The sequence below is a fragment of the Maylandia zebra genome, linkage group LG23 (assembly GCF_041146795.1).
Source record: "Maylandia zebra isolate NMK-2024a linkage group LG23, Mzebra_GT3a, whole genome shotgun sequence".
Lineage (NCBI taxonomy): Eukaryota > Metazoa > Chordata > Actinopteri > Cichliformes > Cichlidae > Maylandia > Maylandia zebra.
In genome coordinates, this window is record NC_135188.1 from 26,376,961 (window position 1) to 26,391,993 (window position 15,033).

Here is a 15,033-nt window from a genome sequence, read left to right on the forward strand (position 1 = left end):
AGCTGCAACCATTGGAGTGAGAGTGTGTGTGCAAATGTTAGACAAGGTGCTTAGGCATAGAAAAAAGCACCTGTATGACTGTGTGGGTAGTGTGGTGAATGAGGCTTGTGGTAAGAAAACACTTTGAGTGCTTAACTAGAAAGCAGTCTTTGACTACCGGTCCAAACAAATGGCAAAGGACATGCCTCTTTGAAGAAAGGTTGATTGACTGGTACTTAAATAGTGCTTTCTACTCTATTTCAAATAGGTGCACTTCAGAGTTCAGCATCTTACCCGATCTACTTCAACATGCAGACTACAGGAACTGTGTTTGGAACGGGCAACCTTCACGATTAGCTGTTAGCCCACTCTACCTTGTGACCCACAACCACTACCACAACAACAACAGTAGTAGAAAAAATGGGCTTTGTTTGGTGAAGTCCTGTGAAAGCTCCAGCAACAGGAGATTGAGGACAATTTTGTCTAGCCTTTCATGCTCTTGAAACTGCTGCAGAAAAGATAGACTGTAATGGATTATCTCTAATATAGCTGTCAGTCAACTGGACCTTTTGATTGTGCTTATGCTGTTGGTGCCTTTTGGAGCATTTTAATGCAATGATCTATTATATATATATTGCTAAATGGTTGTGGAAATCACTTCTGTTCTCTGTGTGTCTGCAGGCTTACCCGCTGGCTGGTTTTTGTATAAATCTATCCTTGAGCTGGTTCCCTCTTATCTGTGTGTATACATGTGTAATCAGCAACCTTCCCTTCAGTCATAACAGACATGCTTTAAAGGGCGTTTTGGGAGTTTTTCTGGGAGGGAACCCTCCAAAGCTGGGAGGAGACCGTGGGGAAGAACATTACTTGTTTCAGATCATCAAATACATTTAAATAATAGACAAAGATAACCCAAGTATGAGCATCTACCCCCCCCCCCCCCCCCCCCCCCCCCACACACACACACACACCCAAGTTGACTCTGAATATAGCCTTCCAAAAAAATGTGGTTACTCAATGTCACTAGTTACACCCAGACCTGATTACGACCACACCAGTTGAATCAAGAAAATAAAATTGAACCTGATTTCAATATTCTCAAAAAGAAACACATTATGTCATGATCTAAAGAAACAGCTGACAATCAAAGTCACTGACATCTAACAGTCTGGAAAGGGTTAGAAAAAGAACAAAAGAAACCTACACAGCATTTCATAAAATCAACATCATAGCAACAGTCAAACATGGTGGTGGTAGTGTGATGGTCTGGAGTTGCTTTGTTGCCTCAGGACGACTTGCTGTAACTGATGGAACCACAAATTCTGCTCTCTACCAGAAAATCCTGAAGGAGGATGTCCGACCATCAGTTCATGCCCTGAAATCCTCAGTTAAAAACAGATTTGTTGTGACCACAACCCAGCTTCACATATGTAGAATGCAATGAATGGATGGATGGATACAATCTCTGCTGCCTTCTTGGCCAAGTCACTTTTGAAAAACAGGTTTTTAATCTCACTGAGGCTTCTATCTGGACTTTTTAAACTCCACTTCTAGTCTAGCTATGAGCACTCTTGGTTGAAAATACTATCAGACTACAGTGCGAGAAAAGAAAGAGTGATATATTTAAGTCAGAAACAGAAGTTGCTTCAGTAGTCTGACTCGTCTGAAAAGTCTCCCTGCTGCGTCCAGTGGAATCCCTTCTTCTTCCTCCTCCTCCTCTTTCTCTCACCCATCAGCATGGCAGCCAGCAGGGTGATGATGACGGTGATGGTTATGATGAGCACAGTGACCGTCTCAGCAATGCACAGCTCATCATCCACGTTTATCAGAAGGTAGCCCTGGAGGTCAGGTGGCGAACTGCATGTCAGGTTGTAGTAGTCATCCAGGAAGAGCCGCTGGATGCTGTGCAGCTTCCGGAAAACTCTCTGCAGGTCACAGTCGCAGTTCCAGGGGTTCCCCTCCAGCAGGAGGTGGGTGCTGTAGGTGTGGATGCTCAGGAAAGTCTTGAAGCAGATGGTGGTCAGCTGGTTCTTGGCAATGTTGAGTAACGTCAAGCTGGCAAGTGGCTTGAAGACACCAGTCTCCACCTCACTGATCTGGTTTCCGGCCAGGTTGAGGACTTCGAGAGAGCGCAGCATGGAGAAAGTGCCACTCCTCAGAGACGTCAGCTGGTTGTCCTGCAGGTGGAGCTGTCGGAGGAGGCTCATTGAGGAGAACGACCTCATCTGAATGGTCTGGATGCTGTTGTTGGTCAGGTTTAATCGCTGGATGCTGTCCAGGTGCCGGAAGGTCCGGCTGCCCAGGGTGGTCAGTCGGTTGTGGGACAGCTGCAGCTCCTGCAGTGAGGCTAGGCCAATGGAGAATCCCTCAGAGAGAGTGGTGATCTGGTTCCAGCTCAGATCCAGCTTCTGGAGGAACTCCAGTTGTGAGAAGGCCCCATCCTCCACCACGCTGATGTTGTTGTTCTGCAGCAGGAGTACCCGTAGTTTGCGAGTGGTGTTGAAGGTGCGTTCGGGGATGATGGAGATCCAGTTGTCAGACAGGTCGAGGCGTTCAGTGTTGGGAGGCACTCGGCTGGGGAGCCGTGTGAAGGAAGCCCTTGAGCATATGGTGAACTTGAGGTCTCCAAGACAGTCACAGCCCTTCTCACACCCAGAGCTGTGAGACCTGCAGGATGCCTCCGTCACCAGCAGGAGGAGCAAAACCAGCTTCATGATGGCTCTCTGAAACAACAAGGAAGGATTTTACCACTCAGTGACCTCTTTCAGGACTGTGACATGGATACACAAATCTCATACTGTGCAGGAAATATATATAGATTTAGTGTGAAGATTTGTGATTGTAGTGATTAGAAGAGGAAAAAAATGAAGCATTATGTTTCAACTATGTTTTCAACTTTTTACATTTTGAACAAAGAGTAACCCTTTAAACTCTTTTGACTATTTTTCTTTGCAGAATTGGTAGGGTTCATTTAAATTGGTTGGTTTCCAGTCACGGTCCTGGCTTTTATGCATCATCCGCTTTGGCTTTGGCAAGGCCAGTCCAGAAGTTTAATGTGAGGCTGCTTTATCCATACCAAAACCAGTTTTGATGTTTGTTTGGTATCATAGTCATGTTGGAACACCCAACTGTGTCCAAGTTTTAACTGTCAGACTGTTGATTTGAGGTGAAGTTGAAGAATTTGGAGCTAGTCCTCCTCTATTATATTATTATATTATTCCATGAAATTTGTTCAGCTTACATTGTACCAGTACCACTGATAGCAAAACAACCCCAGAGCATGATGATATCACCACCATGCTTGACAGCTGGTATAGTGTTCCTAGGTTTGAAAGTCTCACCTTTACTCCTCCAAACATACTTGTGGTCAATGTGGCCTACATCAGCGGTCCTCAGCCCCCGGGCCACGGACCGGTACCGGTCGTTTGGTACTGGACCGTGAGAGTTGAGATGTGAAATTTATGGTTTTTAGGGTTTTTATCGTTAACTCGGTTTCCCTGGGTCTTTTCCAGTGTTGTAGTTGTGTGGCTTATTTTGAAAGAAATTAGGCATTACCATAGCGACCAGAGAGCATTAAGGGGCAGAGAGGAGGAGGTTACTCTCAGTGTTGTCAGCACTGCTAATAAAGTTACACAATTACACAGTGAATTCGTGTTTATTATTAAATGTACAAAATACCACAGTTTTTGTCTTGGTCGTATCATTTTATTTTGTTGTATTTATCCGCAACACCTTAAAGGCCGGTCCGTGAAAATACTGTCTGACATTATACTGGTCCGTGGTGCAAAAAAGGTTGGGGACCGCTGGCCTAAATAGCTCAATCTTTGTCTCGTCTGACCATAAAGCTTTAGGTGAGTGTATGTACATATTTGAGCCTGTGTGGATTAGAGGAAATCCAATATAAATTCAAACTTGTGCAGCCAATTCTTGTTTTTTAAAGTTATTAAAAATGTATCCTGTACAATCATTCCCCGCCTGAAAAAGACAGTTCAAAGAAATCATTATAATACCAAAATTACAGTTACATTCTTGCCCATAAGGAGCAGATGTAAATTTCTGACTACAGCTGTATATTTCTGTGTTTCTGACGAATCGACATTTTTATAACTGAGAAAAACAACCAAACAAACAGATAGCTGGAGATCTCTACCTATAAATGCTGTTGCCTTCATTTGTTCTTGAATGTACAGTGAGTTAGACCTGAATCTTCTTTGTTTTTATAAAAGTTGTAAATGCTGACTAAAACAACTGTGGGAAAAAAATAATCCTTTTTTTTTCATCACAGGAGCTCTAAACTAATCTTGTGACCCTGTGTGGGAGCTCGACTTCAAAGCATAAATCCACTAATCTACAAATGACAGCTTTCAGCAGGACTTCTTTACAGCACTGAGAATTTAAAATTTTCATAAAGACATATGCAGTACTATCTGTGATGAGATAAATGAGAAATCCAGCCTAAACGGCTAAGAGAGAGAGCCACTGTACCTTGATGACACTGCAAACTTTTTAAAGGTGAATTTTTAGATTTTCTCATTTAAATTCATTCAAACTCATTTAAATATCCTCCAATCTGATCTATGATCAGAAATGGGTCAGGGAAAATATTCCTTTATTGTAAAAAACAGCAGTCAGATTTAACTAATCATCATTACAAAACAGATGTTAAAAAATCTGAGATTTTCCCCCCACATTCAATCACAGCTCTGCCATTCAACCAGGGCTGTTTAAATGAACATTCATTTAAACACCACTGGGTGTTAAAACCAAATCAGACAACTCTAACAGAAACAACAAAAACCCTTTACTAACTGTCCAAATAGACAGACCACCTTTGCCATAAAGAGGTTGCGCAGGAGTAACAACGATGGGGGAAAGGAGATCACGAGGCAACACATGGGGAAAAAACATGAACATTTACAGGCGACAAAGAGGAGGACAGGACTATTTATACACCGAGGGCTGATTGAGGAATCACTCAGACAAAAGAAGTAAATATAGCACAGGTTCCAAAAAACTCTAACCCTCAAAGTAAAACAGGAACTAGTCAGAGACAAAAAGAGTTGCATCAACTATGAAGACATACACAAGAGGACTGGAGGACAAAGGCATCAAGCGTATGAGACACTAGAAGAAAAAGGTCAACTTTACACGCAGTTAGAACTTCACTAATACAGAAAGTAATGCTCAGTAAAACCTAAACTGAAACGCAGACTCACTTAAAAAAAAAACCCTGAGTTATGCCCCACTCTCATTAGTCTGCAAAGCCAGATTGGGTCGCGCCTGGGCTAATCTGTCACATTGCGTCAGAGATCATTTAAATAAGAGCTGCTGCAGCTCTACAGAGTTAAAGAGATGCTGTAATTACACATTTTAGAAGGTTTAGTTATACTGAAGCTATTTTTTTATTATTTAATAATGCATACTGGACATCTGAAGCCTAAGAGGTTTTTATCTTTTAAAATGTTCAGTAGTTTTGATTTAATTTAATTATTAATATATTTTTTCACTTTTGCTTTTTGGTTGCAGTGCTATATATTATTTTGCAATGTTATTTTTCCTAATATTACAACACTTTTTGTAATTAAAAATATAATGAAAGAAAAAATAAATAACTAAAAAGTTGCTGATTAGTTCTGGTGAAATTTTGCAGTAAAAACACAATTTTTAAGTGAGCTTCTGCCCCTAGTGGGTAAAAAGGCACTGCACGTGGACCTTTGGAAGTAATTAAAAGTTAGTATATTAAAAAAAAATCTAGTTTAACAAATCCACTGGATATAACAGGAATCTCTTGGTTTTCTGACATATTTTCACTATTTTCCTGAACTTGTGTTGCAGTATTTGAATGAGAAATAGGTGCAGTGATTCATTTAGTCTTCAGACATGGTTCTCCATTTTGACAAGATGTTCAAGATATCAGCTTTTTCTCCCTGTTTCCTTCCTTAGGCATGGCTTCCTTCCACTAACACCATTTCTGAGGCTTCAGTGAACAGTAGATGAAGGTCCAGGTGCATCTCTCAGGTTGTTTTGTATGTCTCAAGGACAAGACTTTCAGATACTGTAGATAGTTTTCTTTAGACTGAGACTTGTTCTTTTGTTATCCACTTTTGCAGTTTCCTCAAATCTTTTAAGGTCAGACTGCACACCATGCAAGTTTTCAGCTAAAAGCTCTCTGAGAATCACCTTCTGTCAAAATTCAATTAAAGAAATAGGAAAAAATTATGTTTTTAACAAACAAATAAAAAAAACATTCCTCCAATAACGGTCAGTTACAAGGACTGAAGTAAAAGTGAATGAAAAAACATCCAATGTACAACATAAAACTGTAAAAACTATCAGAGAACTATTGATCAAGACCACTTTAAAAAATGACAACAAAGTCTGGCTGCTTGGAAGCAAAATGCAAAGACATGACAAGCTGTGGCCGTCGGGAGGCTAAAGTGAAGCTGTTGATGGAGAATCACCATAATTAAACTAACTGACAAAAATATTTATCATAAAAAAACAAAACATGGAAAAATATTTTTCATCTTTGCCTGATGTGATGATCAGAGTTGTGATTAAAGGATTTTGGGAGTTTTCCAAGAAAGATTTCCAGGAAATAGGCTGCTGACTGTGGAACTGAAAACTATTCAAACATCTGCCTGCAGGTGCAAAACACAGAGTAAAAAAAAACAAAACTCCTTTTGTGCAAACTGTCAGACTTTGTAAAGCCATCAGGGGGCCGGACTGATTCGTCATAATTTAGTAAAAGCTGCAGCATCTCTGCACTACTCCTCTGAAATGGACAAACGTGAATTCAGACGTCATGTCAAAAGTAGTCTGATAGATTTTAATAACAACAGAATTTGAACATAAATCCTATAGAATAGAGCACCGAGAGGTTTAACAGCATGTTATAATACCAGAGAAGCATCACTGCTCTCCTGTGTCACCAAAACTGATTTTGTTGATAAAAACAAAAAACTAATAATCATCTATTCATTAAAAAAAGGAGTTTATTGATTACAGATCTGGGAATGAATAAAGTTCATCTGAGTATAGAAAACTGGGTGCAGCGAGAAAGCAAAATCACATACATGACTCGAGCACTCTCACAGTTTTAAAAAAGGGTCCCCATCAGGGCGACGGCAGTAAAAACATCCTTTAAATGAAACGAATGCTCAGCAGACTCATTCACTATGTCGTCCTCTAATAAAATTATACCTGAACATGAGAAATAAGAAGAATGAGGAGCAGATGCAGCCTGTGAGATAAAAACCTCCAAAAAGTTTGTGTTGTCTGACCGTAACAGAACGGTTTCATCTTACCAGCAGCTGCTGCTCCTGCCTGCCCCTCCGTCCGTCTGTCTACCTGCTGACAGTCGTCAACATCCAGCCAGCAGCAGGTGGCGAGTGGACGTGATGGAGCAGAGGGAGGGGCGGGTCTTCACGGTCTGGAGAACCCGGCGAGCGACAACACAAAGACAGAGTGATGGAAAGAAACACAGAGAGGGAGGGAGAGGAGGCAGGACTCGTCAATTATTCACCACGCAGCGCTGTTGGTGTGCTGTTGGTGTGTGGTGTGGTGTGGGTGAGGAGATGGGAGCTTTAAGAGATTGAAGCCAAACTGGGCCACAGAGCAGAGAATTAGGAGGTCTGGACAGATTTGATTGACCGCAGGCGCCGCTGTGTTTATCTCCCCGATGTTCCTGCATGTTTACAGCAGGGTTCGTACACACAGCTGCATTTAAGTGTGGAAAAAAATTGGATCATCAAAGAAAAAATGGAAAAAATATGTCTTCAGTTGTAGTATTTATCATTATAACCACCCTGAGGAGGCGTCGGTGCATCCACATACTGACCATATACCAAATGAAAAGAAAACAACTGAAAATAAACCGAAAAGCAAAAAACTCAAAACTAAATCAATATATAACAAATCTGTTTTCGAGATTTCGAGATCAGATGTTCCATCACAAGAAAGGGTGATTTGTGTGCTTTCATGATCAGTGTCTGCGTCTTTTTTAAAAACTGGATGCAGAGGAAATTGCAAAGACACTCTTTGCGGATTTGCTTTAATTCAGACACACTGGATGATTTTCCAGCATGAACAGCCTGTTTAAGGTCACGTCAAAGCTTCTCAATCTGGTTTAACTCCAGACTTTGACTCAGCCACTCCAAAACCTTCATTTTGTTTTTTTGGAGCGAGTCAGAGGTCGACTCGCTGGTGTGTTTCTGATCGTTGTTCTGCTGCAGAACCCAAGTGCTCCTGAGCTTCAGAGCATGAACTGATGGTCGCACATCCTCCTTCAGGATTTTCTGGTAGAGAACAGAATTCATGGTTCCATCAGTTACAGCAAGTCGTCCTGAAGCAGTCAGTCCACAGAACATTTTCTCTGGGTTGATTAGGTGTTCTTGGTAAATATGACACCAGCCTTTGTGATCTTTTTGGTCAGCAGTGGTTTTCTCCTTGAACTCTCCCATGGAGACTATTTTCCCCAGTCTCTGTCTTATTGTTGAATCATGAACTTTGACCTTAACTGAGGCAAGGGAGGCCTGCAGTCCTTTACATTTTGTTTTGTGACCTCCTTGATGAGCCATCGAAGCTCTTGGAGTAATTTTAGTCCATAGCTTCACCACTGTTCCAGGTTTCTTCTTTGTGTGGATAATGTCTCTCACTGTGGTTCACTGAAGTTCCTGAGCCTTAGAAATGGCTTTGTAACCTTTTCCAGACTGATACATGTCACTGACTTTGTTTCTTAGCTGTTTCTTTAGTTCGTGGCCTGATGTGTTGGTGTTTGAGATCTTTTATCCTGCTTTACTTTGTGAGACAAGCTATTTTTTGGCTTGGGGGTTTCTTTGTCTAATATTAACATATGTTGATGGGTTGAAATATGCACGCTTGATAAATATGCAAAAAAAAAACCCAACTAAACTAAGAAATGAGAAAAGGGGGAAATACTTTTCCATTCCACTTTATTAACAGTTCACTATAATTTATATACAACGACTCAGCAAGTTCACTTCAATAATAACCAGAACTCTACAAAGAGCAGTGCAAACTATCAGCCCCAAACCCAGCAGACCCAATGACGCAGAGAGTGATTTAACCCAGTGAACAAAAACAATACAATTTGAGCTCAGGTTTCTCTCTGAAAACAGTAATTCAGGTCAATGAGACAAGGACGAAGGAGCATCAGTGTGTTTTGGTATGAGCGATAACTCCCTCAGGACTCCCATGATGTCCTGAGGACTGAGACTCAGGTGGAGCAGGAAAAGAGCTGGTTTTATTTTCATTTAAAAGCCAAACAGAGTTTGATGTGGTGTGCATTAACCTCTATCTTGTTAGCTTTTAATCTGCACAGAGCAACAGTTTGTGGATTTTAAGAAGTTTTATGTAACTTGATAGATTCACCAGAGGTTGAAACTTCGGAGATGATCGTCTGTTCTCGATGTTATCAAGGTGGATCACGTTTTAAGCAGCGGAGCAGATTATGTTCCAAATGAGACATAATCATGTACCAATCCACCACCTAGTGACCAATCAGATCTGTGTAAAACAGCGGCACCGTTCCTCAAAGTGCCCTCAAACTTCAGAGTCCAGAAACGATCACATCAAAAATCTCTGTAAAACTTTACTCCCGTTTGTTTCCTTCTGAATAAAAACCCAGAATCTTTACCAAGAATCTTACTTGATGATCTTATTTAAATATTCCAGGTATTATTGTTCATAATGAATACAATAAAATCAACAAATACACTTTTTTTCATTCATATATTTACGAAAATACAACAATGACTACGTCTGTGATCACTGTTAAATCTCCTCTATATCTAATTCTGCTATCAGTACTTCCTCTGTTCCCAGTACACAGTACTACCAGTACCAACACTCCTTTCACCTATATTGAATTTACTTTTACTTCCTCCTTGTCTCACAAATGTGTCCAGCTGATTGGGTGTCTGTGTTAACAGCTGTCAGACTATCATGGAGCCGGAGGATTACAGTAAGACAGAAACCCTGACAGTGGAAGATGAAGATAATCCCTGAGGAGGAGGATTAGCTTTATATTCTTCCCCTGCTGCTGCAGAGAGGAACATTAAAGTCGCTCTTTATTTCACTAACCAATTTAGTTTGATTATCAGTATTTTTCCCGAGCTGCTGTGCTCATTTTTCATTATTCTCTCTTCTTTTGGTAAATTGCTTTCAAACGGTTTTACAGCCATAATTTCTTTACACTGTATTCATTATTTGCATCAGAAGCTGTAAGTGAAACACGCTGTGATATTTACTGAAGGCTGTGAGCAGATCTGGTGTAGTTTCTGCTGCTGGCCACCAGAGGGCGAAGCAGGTCTGTTAGAAAAGGATGAGACCGCAGGCGGAGCAGCAGCACGAGTAGTAATGGTTCTCAAAATGTGGCTTTTACGTCAATAAAACTAAAATTGGATCCTTTTTTAATTTTTAATGATAATTTTATTGATCATGATGAAAACTGTGGGCTGGTGGGAGTGAACGTTTTTGGCTTTGAGTTTGAGGACCACAGGTTTAGATCAAGCATCAGCCTCTGGGGATGAAAAATTAAAAGAAGCTGACAGAAGTTGCAGTTCCACTAATCACCACCTGGGGTTCGTTAGTAAACAATTTTTACAGCCCAATGTGAACATTTGTTTTGGCCTCTATTGATAGCTTTACTGAAACTCTTTCTTACTTAGGACCGATTAGCATATATGTGTACTTGCATGATCTTCTCATTTACGTGAAGGATGTGGCTTCCTTGGATAACTCTGTGTTCAATCGTCTTGTCCAAGTGTGATAATGTCCAGCTCCAAGAAAACCAACCTGATGGTGTTCAAATCTGATCTTTTCTACAAAGAGCGGTCAGCTGACATCATGTGCACTAAGAAAACCTACTGGAGCTCATGTTAGAAATTATTGTGAGTTATGATTCTTTTCCCTGAGCTGAGCCTGTATTTCATCCACCTGATGAATCCCACTGTAACCCCTGACTGAACGCTATTTACCTTTTATGTGTGGAGGTAAGGTCACCCTCTACAATATAGGCAGCAGAAAATAGTTTTTTTTTTAATTCACTTTCGCTGCTTATGTCCAACATAACAGGTCAAACCGAGTACACTCATTAGAGTTGGAATTTAAATTTGAAACATTTTTATCCTCATTTATTAATATTACTTTATTATTATATTAATACAGCACAAGGTTCAGTTAACTTAACAAAAAGTTATTCGACTACTTTTTACTTTCTTACTTTGAGGAGATTTCAGAGCCTGTACTTTTTCACCTTTACTCGAATAAAAATATTTGCTTGAGTATTTTTTAACACAGGTATCTGTACTTCTATTTAAATAAAGAAAGTCTCTAATTTTAGCCACCTCTGGCTGGGAATGGGAATAGTAGTTGTAGCACAAATATGGCAGCTTCAGCAATGAATCAAGTCTGTTTTAGTTGATGCCTAAGAAGACTAAAACCAAGCAGCTTCAAACACCAAACCAGCGTTCTTAATGTCCTCAGCCTGCAGCACATGATGAACCTGAATGATGAGTTCACCAAAGCAGAACAAAGACTGCTGCTGGAACCTGTCCTCTGAGGCGGTGCCATCGTCCACCTGTGAGACGAGGTGAGACGAGGTGAGTACTTATTAATCCTTCTAAAAACGCCTGCTTCCAGCTGTGGAAAGAGGCGCTAGATGAAATTAGAGGGCTTCACACACTCAGTATAGACGCACAACTCTACAGGACAGGACCATCACTCGTCGCTCTTATTGTCAAAACACTAACATGCAGGTGTGTGTGTGTGTGTGTGTGTGTGTGTGTGTGTTGCACTGAGGTGCCAACAGCTCCGACAATGGCAGAGTGACGTGGCGGCCTGTTCACGCCCCTCCTCAGATCCGCCGTGGCAGCTCTGACTGGGTGACAGGAAGAGACTCGGAGAGGTTGTGGAGGTCAGGAAAACACGGGGTGTGCCGGCAGGAACAGATTGTCCCTGCCGCTGTCAAGTCTTCAATCAGGTCCTCTGATTGAAACACAGCGAGTGGACGCCCAGGGAAGTGATGACGAATGTCTTTATTTATTAAATACAAGTGACTGTTAATTACTGCTGTCCCCCTAACTAGTAGGCTGAGTAAGGGCGTGAAGAAGACAGGGTGTTACGTGGAGTTAAAGTAAATAAATAAATATAAAAAAAAAAATTAAATGAAAAACACTAATTAATCATAATAAATGCTAATGAAATAAAAGGTGTAAGAATAAAAATAAATAAATAAACTAAAAATTGAAATTGTGGGACGAGAGGAAGAAATAAAGTAATTCTAACTAATGATCAGAAAGAGCAATATTAACAGTAATGAAAGAATTGATGTTTAAAAAGATACATTTAAATGGGTGATGGAAATAAAAGATAAAAAATAATCAATAATGATGACAATATAATGTAAATAAATACAAATATAAAAACAATAAATAAATAAATAGCAGAATAAATAGTGAAATTTGTTATTGTTGACAACTGTTGGAGTCAAATTGTTGAATGTTGTCATTGTGTTACTTAAATTTGTAAGTCTTAGTTCAAACTGTAGGATCAAAGACATTCCTTTGTCTCTGACCACCTCTCCAGCCAGTTTGTTGGTGGGGGAGGCTGAAGTGTTTTATTATAGGATAGATAAACAGATAAATACTTATAAACAAATTAAATTTGTGAGGCAGTGGAGAGACATAAACAACAATAAATAAAGCATAAAAATAACAAATATTGATAATAAAATAAATACAAAAATGTAAAAAAATATATAACAAACAAAACAATAACAATCCCATTTTAATTTTGAGGATTGATCAACACAGTGCTCGTTTAATTAAAAAAAATGGAGAAAATATTTAAATACAAAATTTTAACCACTTAGTTCTTTTATCTCGGGTGCTGAAAAAAAAGAAAGTTTAAAATCCTTTGAAATCAGAACACTTGTGCTGTACGTGCTGTGATGATGTTAAAGAGTCTGATGGAGGCTCCTCGCTGAGTGTGAACCCATTCCTCTGAATAAACATCATCACTTCTGTCATCGTCACCATCGCCACCTTCATCATTTGTCTGATACTTAATTACTGCTGAGATCAGAACTTCATAAACAATCTGGCAGATTTTTACACACATCTAAGGCTGAGTACTCGTGCTGGTGTGACTGGTTTCTGCTGCTATTATTATTTTTTAATAATGATGTGCTATGTGCACATCATAGTCACAAGTACTTGAGCTACACTAAACCTGCAACCACAGTAAAACTACTGCTGCTACCTTTGAAAAACTACAACAATGGGTCAAAGTGATCAGTCTAATAGTAATGCTGTTCAGTGAAGTGTTCCTCTGTTCCTCCCGTCTGGCAGCTCCATCTCCAACATCCTTTTTCAGATATATCCACTATCCCTCCTCTGCACATGCCCAAATCATCTCAGCCTTTGCCTCTCTAACTCAATCTTTACGTACTCATTTCTAATCACGGACATTCTGGTAACTACCAATGAAAATCTGAGCTCGGACTTCCATGTTTTCTTTTTCTTTGCAAATCTCTTTTTATTAGCATTGCTTTTTTTTTCTTTTTAACAAACAGAAAATACTTAAAGAACATTACATAGTAATCAAAAAAAAAAGAGTAAGAACAAGATAAAAACAACAACATAAAAAATTATAAAGACGAAAAGAGGCAGTGGAGGAGTTACAGTGAGTAGGAGATTAGCTCGGCCGCAGAAACCCCATTTCAAGTTAGAATTTGATCATAATTTTGTGAAACCAAAACCTTCATGTTGAAAATTTGTAGAGATTAGAACGTTTGTCCACATAAAGGACAATAATATCGGTTTCCGCCACTGAACACCTCGTACAGATTATATGCAGGTCTAAAGATAAAGTACACATATAATAATAATATTAATAATAACAATAAAAGTTACATCCATAAAAATCCACAGGGGAATACATGTCGTTGTTGTTGAGAGTAAAGTCAATTCTTGCATCAGAAATGATCAACATTGACCACTTCTTCCAGTTCTGAGTGAAGAGCTGTAGTTTAGTCGTAATGCGAAAGTTATTTTCCCATACATACTTTTTGAATTATGTTTGTCCAGTGAAGGAAAGTTGGGGCCTCGGGCTTAAGCCACAGCCTAGTAATGGCTTTTCTTGCTGCAGTAAGAAGAAGCTTAGTTAAATATAAGTCCTCTCTTTTAACTCTATCATCAATATTTCCTAAAAATAAAGCAGTACAGTCCTCAGGGACCTTGTAACCAAAGACTTTTTGTAATGTATCATTCACTGTTGTCCAGAATAATTTTAGAACAAGACCAAAAGATATGGGAGTGGTTAGCTGCCACTTCAACACAGCTTCTCCAACAAGGCTGCTGTGTGCCCACCTGCTTGCTCCTAATGTGAGGAGTGATAAAAAAACCTAATAAGACATTTCCAATTAAATTCCCGCCACTGTAGGGAATTTGTAGACGTTTGAAGTGAACCACATAACTGGTACCATGTTTCATCTGTAATTGACAGTTTTAGTTCCTGTTCCCATTTTGTCTTTACATATAAAGAGGTAAATCTTTGATTCTTCATCAAATTAGAGTATAATTTGGATGATAGTTTAGTAGTTTTCTGCTGGTAGGCGTCGCACATCGTTTCAATTAGAGGGTTAATCATCTCAGCCTCAGCTATCTCTTTATTGTAATAATCTCGAAGTTGTAGATATCGAAAGAAATCCCGGTTTTCCAATTCAAACATGTCCTTAAGCTCTTGAAAGCTCCTGACTTTGTCCTTTTTGGTAATTAAACAGAGAGCAGTTAGGCCCCTGTTGGTCCACTCTTTGAAAGCCTTGTCATATTGTCCTGGTTTAAAACCAGGGGCGGAGCGTGGGGGTGGCTTACGGGGCTTAAGCCCGGGTTGTTTTGTCAGAAGCCCGGGGTATTTTGGAGTGTAATTTTTTCATAGTTAGATGCCTGGCTGACAACTGTATAAAACAAAAAGTACACACAATATTCGAAGCACATAGTGCACACTGTGGGAATTTACGACTGTGCGTGA

General features: G+C 39.8%; 1 pseudogene across 1 annotated transcript; it reads right to left on the reverse strand.

Annotated features, from left to right (window-relative positions):
- Positions 1 to 943: 943 nt before the first annotated feature.
- LOC112430416 (uncharacterized) lies at positions 944 to 7,491 on the reverse strand (annotated as a pseudogene). The gene is made up of 2 exons (XR_013095774.1): positions 7,287 to 7,491; positions 944 to 2,702 (listed from the first exon to the last, which is right to left on the reverse strand). The product of XR_013095774.1 is annotated as an uncharacterized LOC112430416 (transcript).
- Positions 7,492 to 15,033: the final 7,542 nt, after the last annotated feature.